This window comes from Capra hircus, unplaced genomic scaffold (genome assembly GCF_001704415.2).
Source record: "Capra hircus breed San Clemente unplaced genomic scaffold, ASM170441v1, whole genome shotgun sequence".
NCBI lineage: Eukaryota > Metazoa > Chordata > Mammalia > Artiodactyla > Bovidae > Capra > Capra hircus.
The window spans coordinates 88,844-99,026 of record NW_017189996.1 but is presented as its reverse complement, the minus strand read 5'-3'; positions in this window follow the sequence as shown (position 1 = coordinate 99,026).

Here is a 10,183-nt window from a genome sequence, read left to right as displayed (position 1 = left end):
TGTCCTCTCCGGGATCCCGGTGCACCTGTGTGCTGACTTTGGCATCTTGTGTGTATTTCTATATCCACCACACGGTGGCTTACCACCACCACACATACTGTGCTGGAAGCAGCTTCAGGCTACCTTGGGAAAATATGTAAGAGCTCAGGGAGGAGGTGGACAGGAAGCTACAAGGACAGGACATGTTGTCTACTGACTTCATCTCTGACATTGCAGAGATTAAACACCCTTAGACTGGGGATGCCCCTTACCTCCTCTTATGGTTGCTCAGCACCTCCTCTCCTATTGCCTTATTCTGTGTCTGCCCTGGACTGGACACACACACACACACACACACACACATATACATAAACACATCTGACACAAACACACATGTTTACAAACACATACTCAGCACAGGGACACAAACACAAACAGGGAACCTGGGTTCCTGAAACACCCATGTTTCCTGTTTGCCTTTATGTCACCATGCCCAGCATGTGTGTGTATACACACGTGTTCTTGTGTCAGCTGTGTTTATGTGTGTGTGTGTGTGTGTGTGTGTGTGTCCAGCCAAGGTCAGATGCAGAGATGAAGGCGATAGCACAGGAGGTGCCGAGCAACTGAAAGAGGAGGCACGAGGCATCCCCAGTGTAAGGGTGGCTGGTAGCTATATTTCTGCAGTGACCCTGTCCAGAATGGGAATGAGGAAGGGATAGCCGATGATAACTCCAGACCATGGCTCCAGAGATCTGAAATTAGACAAAATACAAAAACATGCTCACCATTTCTACCAGGTTGTGTGTTTGGAACAGGAAGAGGGCATGCATGGTCTGAGGATTCACCCAGGACAAATCAGGTGGGGTGGGGTTTTGAAACCACTGGCTGTGGAGCCCTCAGTCTATGGGCATGTGGGCTGTCCTGTGGAAATGGTGGACGTGGCTACAGCAGGACTGGGATGGTGAGGAGGTGAAAGTCCTGCAGAGAAGGGTAGAGACCCAATGGAGAAAGAGGCACAGATTATCTGCTGCACTGGAGACTTGTTCCACATAGATGAGGAGAACTGGGAGGATCCTGGCCCTGTGCTCCCCAGGATCAGGCCATCAGCCAGCATGCTCTCTCCATGAGGGTGGCATACTGACATTATGAGATGCAAAACTCAAGATGAGCTAAGGTAGGCTGTCCATGCAAAACCACAGGCATCCTTGGATAGACAGGGTGTGAGTGTGGCATGCCTCCAGACACTTCCAGCATCTCTGGCACTGCAGGTAGCTGAAGAAAGCACAGGGGTGGCTGTACGTGCATGGCTCCCTACCAGGATGTGCCTGTGAAGGAGGGAACAGGGAGGAAGCAAGGATGGTGGGTTTATTGCATGTCCCAAGGGGCCTCGGGAGAATATGAGACAGGGAAGCCCCTGGGGGCAATTTGAAGCCTGCTGGTTTTCAGGGTCCATAGTCTAGCCAATAGTAGTCCTAAAAAAGATACCTCATGGCTCGTGCTGAAAGTCCTGACATGAGTTCCTTCTTTCCTCTGGGGTCATGCCCTTGGTTGTGGCTTCTAGAGGGGCAAAGGTGCACGTCTGCACCTGAGGGAGGATTCTGGCAGTCTCAACAGAGCAGATTCTCTGATTTGGTCATAGAGGATCTGCACCAGGTGACACTCAGAGGTACCCTACCTTCCAGAAGACCATTTTGGAAGTCTTGGGCCCAACCAAGGACAGGCTTCATTGGCACTTCAGCTGTGTAGACTAGCAGGTATAGCTGATTGTATGAAGACCTACCTGGCCCTAATGAGAGCAAATGAAAGGGAGTCTTGGCATTTAGTACATCAGTGAGGCCTGAATGGTTCACATACTCTTGGTGCTAAGTTACAGAGTTAAAAGTACAACCTGACATGATTGATGAGCAAATGAAAGAAAATAACCAGGATAAAGTATGTCTGGTGCTTACCAAAATCCATGTTCCTGGAGAAGAAAGCTGGTACTTCTGCATATGTGCACGTTTCCTCTCAGGGATGTTAATGTGTACACACATGTGCCTGCAGAAGCACCTGCCAGTACACTTATGAGTATGACCTGTCGGAAGTGACTTAACCAGGTGAAGGAAGTTGAATATCAAAAACATGAAAGTCATAGAGAAAAGTACATAGACTCTAGACAGCAGAAGCACTCCATTAACTCACTGAGTGAACAAATTCTAAGTGGAATGACAGTGGTAGAGCAAGCATGTCTCGCAGAATGGAGAGGCAGGAAGAAAGTTCCTGGTGGCGACCAGTAAGAGTACAGAGGATCCGAGACACAGAACAGGCTGCAATCCCAGACACAGAAGCCATGATGGGTGACCACAAAACCCCTTGAACACCCGTCTACTAGGGCCTTTCCATCCTTCTCAAGTGCCGGGCATACTTTCTGTGACCTTACCAGGCATACTTTTCCGTGACCTCATGAGCATAAGCAACCCTTACCTTTATTGTGTGGTTTCAGTGATGGACCAGAACTGCAGCATATGTACCTGCTACCTGCAGAGCCTTCCAGTTTGAAACATCACTCTTTGTACTCTTTGCAGAACACATATTTTGGGTCTCAGAACTATAGGACGGATGGCTTAGCTTGATCCTCTTGCCTCTCCCAGCCCCACAGGCTTGGGTGATCAGGCAGGTTGGAATGTGTTTTCACATGGAGAACCACTTTGAAAGGGCCTCAATAGGGTTAATCGGCAGACATGCATGTCTCAAGCACCGGTGGGTCATGGAACTTAATGGAGAGCTGTCTTTACCGTCTCCCTGGCAGGTATTTGAATAATGTTCAGTGAGTTCTCTCAGGCCCACAGAGCACGCCCTAATTCTCCATCTGCGAAAAGTGTGGCCATGCCACCTCAGGCCTGTTAAGCATTCACATCTCTCCAACAAAGAAGGGAGGGTCACCGAGCCCCTTCTGCAGTTCAGGAGTGACTGCCCACTTTTGGCTTTCGAGTTTGAGAAAGCACCTCCGAACGTGTGGACTGACAAAGTCTGATCTCCCGTGGGTGCAACTCACTAAGGAGGAGCAGGGCTTGCCTTCTCATATAAACTTCTCATATGAGCACTGGTGTCCAGAGAGTGGCAGACAGCAAGAGCACCACTTAGAGAGATGGAGACAAACAGACACCAGCCCTTGGTACACACACAAAAGGACTGCCCAAAACAGTGCTATGCCAGAAGCAGATATGAAGAGACACAGAGCCAGCTCTGTACCCTAAGGCTCTGGTGTCCCTCAACAGTGGAGATCAACCGTAGCAAACAGTGGGGTTTTTCCCTACTCCCTAGCATCCATAGAGCAACAGATTCTCTGTTCCATGGAGAAAAGTATCCAGCCACGTGGTGCCCCTGATTATCCTTTGGATACTCAGGGAGAGTTCCCAGTTGTTGACGGTCCTGAGGGACACAGAAGTGTGCTGTTTGGACTGCAGAGTTGTTCATGGCAAGTGATTCTAACCCTGCCCACTGCTCTGCAGGTCAATCCCTGTCGCTAGCAAATGCCAAGATTTTGTTACTTTTGAGGATGAGTCAGAGTTAGAAGTGCAATGTGACATGATCAATGAGCAAGTGAAAGAAAATAACCAGGACAAAGAAATTCTGATGCTTATCAAAATTTTCCTGGAAAAGAAAGCTTGTACTTCTGCATATGTACAAGTTACCTCTCAGGAAAGTTACTGTGTTCACATGCATGTTTGTGCACATGTCTGTGTAGAAGTCCCTGCCACTATGCTTGTGATTATGAGCTGTCAGAACTGACCTAGCCAGGTGATGGAACTTGGATAAGGAAACCATGAAGGTCTTAAGGAAATGTACGACTCTGGCCAGCAGAAGCACTGAAGCCAGGGAATCGATCCCTGTTATCTCACTGAGTGAACACATTCAAAGCGGAATCACAGTGGTGCACCTAGGATACCTAGCAGAAAGCAGAGGCAGGATAAAATTGCCTGGAGAGTGTGCAAAGTCCACTACACCTGCAGTTTATGAAAAGTAGAAAATGTACCTAATGAGCTGGAAGGAGAAACTGTACCTAATTAATTATCTAGCTGAGGAGATTTCCACTGAAACAACCAAAAGTGCTTCCTGGTTTCTTCTTGCTACCTATAGTATAGTATGAAGGGAAATTTAAAAAAAAAAATGTCTAAGAGAAAGCCTATTAAAAAAGGAGACAGACTTGCTGATTTGGAAATTTTCCAGTATTATAAGATGACAGAAAATGCTAAAAATAATGGCTCTCAAGCAAGATCATATCCAGGGCACTGAGATAAGGGTCTAAATATAACATTTTACATCACCTATATACCAGTTCTTGTTTATATTATTATTATTAATAATAAAGGTGTGATAAAGATGAGTATGACTGTAAAATTCTTTGTTAAGCCTCAGAAAGCTGGGATACTTGATGACATTATGTAGTCAGGACAAAGCCCTCCAAACAGTTTAGGGGTTTCACTCAGAGATCATTTCAGTAACACAATAAGACTTCTACCAAGTTTAAGGGTGTTATCCCTCAGCTATCTCAGCAGAAAACCAAGACAGATTAGGCCTTATTATGAAGACATGTGTGATTGTGGCTTTGGACTGGGGTGCTTTGCCATGAACACCAGTAAGAGTATCAGAAGACACACCAAGTTTCTAAGATAACATATTTAATTTCAGCTTGGACTGAAAGGACCAGCAATAGTACAAAATTAGAGCTCTGGACTTCTACCTTCTACAAGCAGGAAGCAGGTTAGGGAGACTGTTTCACTGTAACCATATATTACCCACCTTTCATGCAACAGAATCATGTCAGAGGATAGAATTAAAAATTCAGAGACTGAAGCCTAGGAAGTTTCCAAGCCTTAAGGTCGAATCAAAGGACTGCCAACAAGAACCAGTGGGATTTCAAAACTGCTGCTATTGACTCCCATCTCCCCTCCCCTTTTTGGAACAGGAGGGTTTATGAAGGTTATCTATGCCTGACCCACCACTATATGTTGACTATGAAAGTGAGCAGATTAACTCATCTCTTTTGTTCACAGATCCTCAGGTCTAGAAGAATTACACTTGTATAATTTGAAATGATGTGTTAGAGAACATTTGAGAGTCTCTTGGACTACAAAGAGATCAAACCAGTCAATCCAAAAGTAAATCAGTCCTGCATATTCATTGGAAGGAATGATGCTGAAGCTGAAGCTCCAATACTTTGCCTACCTGATGCGAAGAACTGACTCATTGGAAAAGACCATGATGTAGGAAAGATTGAAGGCAGGAGAAGGGGACAGCAGAGGATGAGATGGTTGGATGGCATCACCAACTGAATTGACTTGAGTTTGAGCAAGCTCCTGGAGTTGATGATGGAAAGGGAAGCCTGCAGTGCTGCAGTCCATGGCGTTGCAAAGAGTAGGACACAACTGAGTGACTGAACATTTGAGATACTGTACAAGCGGACCCTGATCCATATCTGGACCTGACTTGATGACGAGGTACTGAACTTTAAGTTAATGCTATAATGGATAAATTATTTGAAAGCATTGGCAGGAAAATGCATTTCCGACATACTAGTATGAAAACAATTCGTGGCTATGTGTGTACCACGTGGTCTGGAATTATGTCCACAAATCCTTTCCTTCAGTGGTGGAACTTATACTCCCCTTCACATGTGGGCTGGACTTAGTGGCTCACTACTAATGTTAGAATATTGTAAAAACTAACAATGAAGTGTCTGAGACTAGGTCATAAAAGGCATTGCAGCCTCCTTGCTCATCCTCTTGGATCACTCACTCTAGAAGCCAGCTTAGTCATATCTTGAGAACACTCACTTAGCCCAGTAGAGAGGCCCACATGAAAGAACTGAGGCTTTCTCCCAACAGCCAGCTAGGAAACTGGTTTCAGCAAGTATGTGAGTAACCCATCTTGGAAGGAAATCCACTGGCCCATGTCAAGGCATCAGATGATGGCAATGTCTTAAAACACTGAACCAGAACACTCAGCTGAAATACTCCTGGATTCCCAAGTTAGTTTGGGGTAATTTGTTATGCAGCAGTTTATTAATGCAATGCCAACTTTGAGCATTTGTCTTTATCCAGGGGCGCCTCTCCATTTTATCCAATCTAAGCCAGAATCTGCTACTTCAGTTTAGAAAACATACCCCACCCTTGATCTGACCACCCTCAGTATCAGTTCAAATTCCTTCTCATTCACCTCAATATCTTATCAGCCTTGCCTAGCCTCAGCAGTGATCCTCTCAGTTGAGCCAGAATCCACCCTCACCTTAATGGTCCTCTTAATAAGTTTCCATCCACTGACTCCCACTCTGTTGTTGTTGTTCATTGCTTTTCAGTCCCCCAGCCTCTCTTTTCAATCCCATGGAACCACCCTGTTCCTTAGCTATAAATCCCAGCTGCGTCCCTGTTGGAGTCAGACATAAGCTCAACCTCTCTCTCGTACTCTAAGACCCCGCTGTAGTACTCTTACCTTGAATAAAGTTTTCCTGACTACCTTTACTAAGTATTATAAATAATTTTTTAACATTTCCAAGTTCTGTTAGTAAGGATTATTCTCAAAGGAACATAGTTTTATACCTTTACTTTTTATACTATATTTGTTTGGGGGAACACATTTCTAGAATTAAAACATTTCATGTTTTTACCATACAAACAGAAAATACCTTTTAAAATATATTTACATAACAAAACATGTAGTAATCTGAAAAGGATGTGTATATAGACAAATCAGTGTATATACACAGATACCAAGGAAAACTTAATTCTCAGTAAACTACAAATTAAAACATTCACCCTGCAAATAGTGAAATCTTTGGAATTAACTTGCCAAAAATCATAGAGAATGAAATATTAATTTTTAAAATGTATACCTAAAAATATTTGGGATTCAGACAAAATTGCAAAATAAAGGTAAGTCAAGCCCTAAACCCTTTCTCTCTCTCTCTCTCGCTATATATATATAATAATATATAATGTAATATGTAAGGTAATATGTAATATTTAATGTATATGTAATATGTAATAATCTATAATGGAAAATAACTTAAAAAAGAATAGATATGTACCTGCATAACTAAATCACTCTGATATAGATCTGAAACTCGACATTGTAAATCAAATATATTTCCATGAAAAATTTCCATGTAAAGAAAGCTTTTAAAATACAAGATTATAAAGAAAAAAACCCTAAAGAAAGTAGAAGGTATATATGAATTGAAACAAAAATAGAAAATAACAAAAATAAAATGTGTTGGGATAATAAAACAAGAGCTGCTTCTTGAAAAAAGAAAACGAGAAATATTGATACAACTGTGGCAAATGGAATAAGAGGAAGAGCAGGTTAATTCCAATACTTGAAATGAGAAATGGAATGGAATCCTGAGAGGATAATATTCAACCCTGAGTAGAATTACTTTTATTTCAGGAAAGGTCCAGTCAAGCAAAAACCTGGGGAAAGAAAGGGAAGGAAAAAAGAGGAAGAGAGACAGGGGAAGAAAAGAAGAAAAGGAAAGGAAGTGAGAAAGAAAGAAAAATAAATGTCTCAACGGATGTTGTAAACTATCCAATAAAACAATTCTCTTTAATATCTAAAAACAGAAATATAAATTTATTAAGCCATATACTCATTGCCTTTGATGGTACTAAGAACAAGAAAACCCGTTAACACATCACTGTTCATCAGTTCTCGCCAACACAATAAAATTATTAAAAAAATAAAAATGAATAAAATATGCCATGTTACTTATAAAAAGACAGACAGCAGAAATTATTTTAAAAATTATTTCCATAAATACTAATTTCACTTACAATGTTTTGGCAACATTAATAAAATACTAAATTTACCTGAAAGAACAAGCAAAGTAAACAAGGAAATTCACAAAGGGCAATAACAAAATAGTAATCTTTACAGATTTTCAATATATTTGCAAACAAAACAAAGTGTCATTGCCTGAAAGAAACAGAGGTATCAACAGAAAAACAGAGGAAGCTCCTGAAAACACTCAACTCCCTATTAACTATCTTTTATTTGCAGGCACAGAAACTGACTCAAGTTAATTCTAAGAAGCAAAGCCCTGATGTTATGATCTTTTTTTTTTTTTTTTTTGGTGAAAATCTAGGAAATTTAGGCTGGAGAAGGAAGAAAATGGTAGAGACTTAAAGGGCCTTTAAGGAGGAGGAGGAAAGGGAGGGGGTGGGAGATTTCATTGTGTTGTTTGAACAGCATTAGTGAAGCTCAAACAAGGTAGGTAGCAAGCCATGCAGGCCTAGGGGAAGAGCATTTCCAGGAAAACAGTAGTTCCAAAGTCTTTGGATAGGGAAGAAATGGAATTTGCTTGAGGAAAATTAGTGCCAGTGTTGTAAAAAACAGTGTACCAGTGGTGAAAATAGTAGAGTAGAAGGACAGAGAATGGAAGAGAGGAAGCAGTCAGGGACCATATCACTGGAACCTTTTTATTTGGCAATAAATAAAAGTCGTATTCCTTAGGAGCATACTTCAGAGCAAACAACAGTAACAGTGTTGATAATACTAAGCAACAATAAAAATACATAACTAAAAATTTCATAGTTTTACTATAGAAATAGAATAAAGGAGATAAGAATGTAATAGTTTACACATTTATTTATACATAGAGTTTTCACCTGAGGCTGAAACACACACACACACACACACACACACACTCTTCATACACTTAAAAGTGGTTTAAGCTGAGACTTGGCAAAGTGCTTTAGCACAAGTAAACTAACTGGAAAGGCCTAGTAAAATATTCAAAGTGCAAATTAATCAATCAAGCATTGAATAAATAAATCCAATTTATTTGTATTTGAATTTACACTCAGGAAATTACCTAAAATGGAGACAATAGACTCCCTACAGCTTAGTCATCTACAGTGCTTTCTCTTCGGTTCTGAGAGGTATGCTAACCCCTTGGTAATTATCACTTTCCAGCATTTTGTGAAAGCTTAGAGGATTTAAATCAATTGAGGAGAAAGGGGAAAGAGCAGGGAGAGAAAAAACGAAAGAGAAAGGAAGAGGAAACGGAGAGATTTCTTCTGGCAAAAGTCTACAGTCAGGACCCCAGTTTCCTTGAATGGTGCACAGAGATTGCTGGGTATCTGTGCCAGAAATGGAGAACGGATGATATTCAACTCCAGGAGCAGACTCAACTCCAGGAACCCATGAAGGCATCTAAATGTACTGATGTTCAGGAGCCAATACTTACAGGGTACCCCACAGGTCTGTGAAAGAGCCCTTGGATACCACAAGAAATAAAAGTTTCCACAAGTATAATCACAGATTAGATAGTTGGATAGATTAGAGGAAGGATAATAACTTCATGACCTGATAATTACTGAAGTAAATGAGACATTCCTGCAATCAGACTGTGTCAGGTAAGACCTAAACTCAGTATTAGTTTGATAAAATGGGAAATTACACACACAAAGAATTAGCTGTTAACTTTAATACATTTGTGTCCAAGACAAGATAAGATACAAAACTGAAATCTTCACATGTTCAACTAGAGTAAGACACATGTAATTGGAAAAGGTAAGGAAAAGTTATACAAAGGGTTTAATCACCCTGGAGCATTTTTATCCACTTCATTTACTATTCTCAGACAACTCCATTGCAGTTTAATGGTAGGAGAACTAAGTTTAGCCCAATTCATAAACTGAACAGATTACCTGTGTTTGATCCTTTTCAGTTAAAACTATGGGTCCAGTACAAATCAAACTGGATATCAAGGCTTATTTCCTTGGGAAACTTAACTTGCTTTACTACTGTGACTGAGACAGATATGGCTACTTCACTGTGACTATAGGCCAGCCAAATGGGAATGGGGGCCAAATGAATCAAATTTCCCTTTTGATCACTCAACAGGATATCCACAGGCACCAGGCATTATTCTATTAACTATCTCTGCTTCTCCAACTGTAGGCAATGATACACAGGGCCTGCTTGATGCTTGCAGGGGTCTCTCATTAAACACAGGCATTTTAACAGCTGGCTTCCTTGAGATGTCCCTGGGCTAGGTAAAGACACTCTGAGACAGTGTTCCTTCTGCCTTTGCTCCATGCCTGGAGTGAATGTATGCCTATCCCTCAATTGGGGCAAGGAGCCACAGCTCTCCACTCACTAAATCCCCCATCTGGTCCAAATTCACATCATAGCTTCTCCATCAACTTCTTCACAGCAGGCTTTT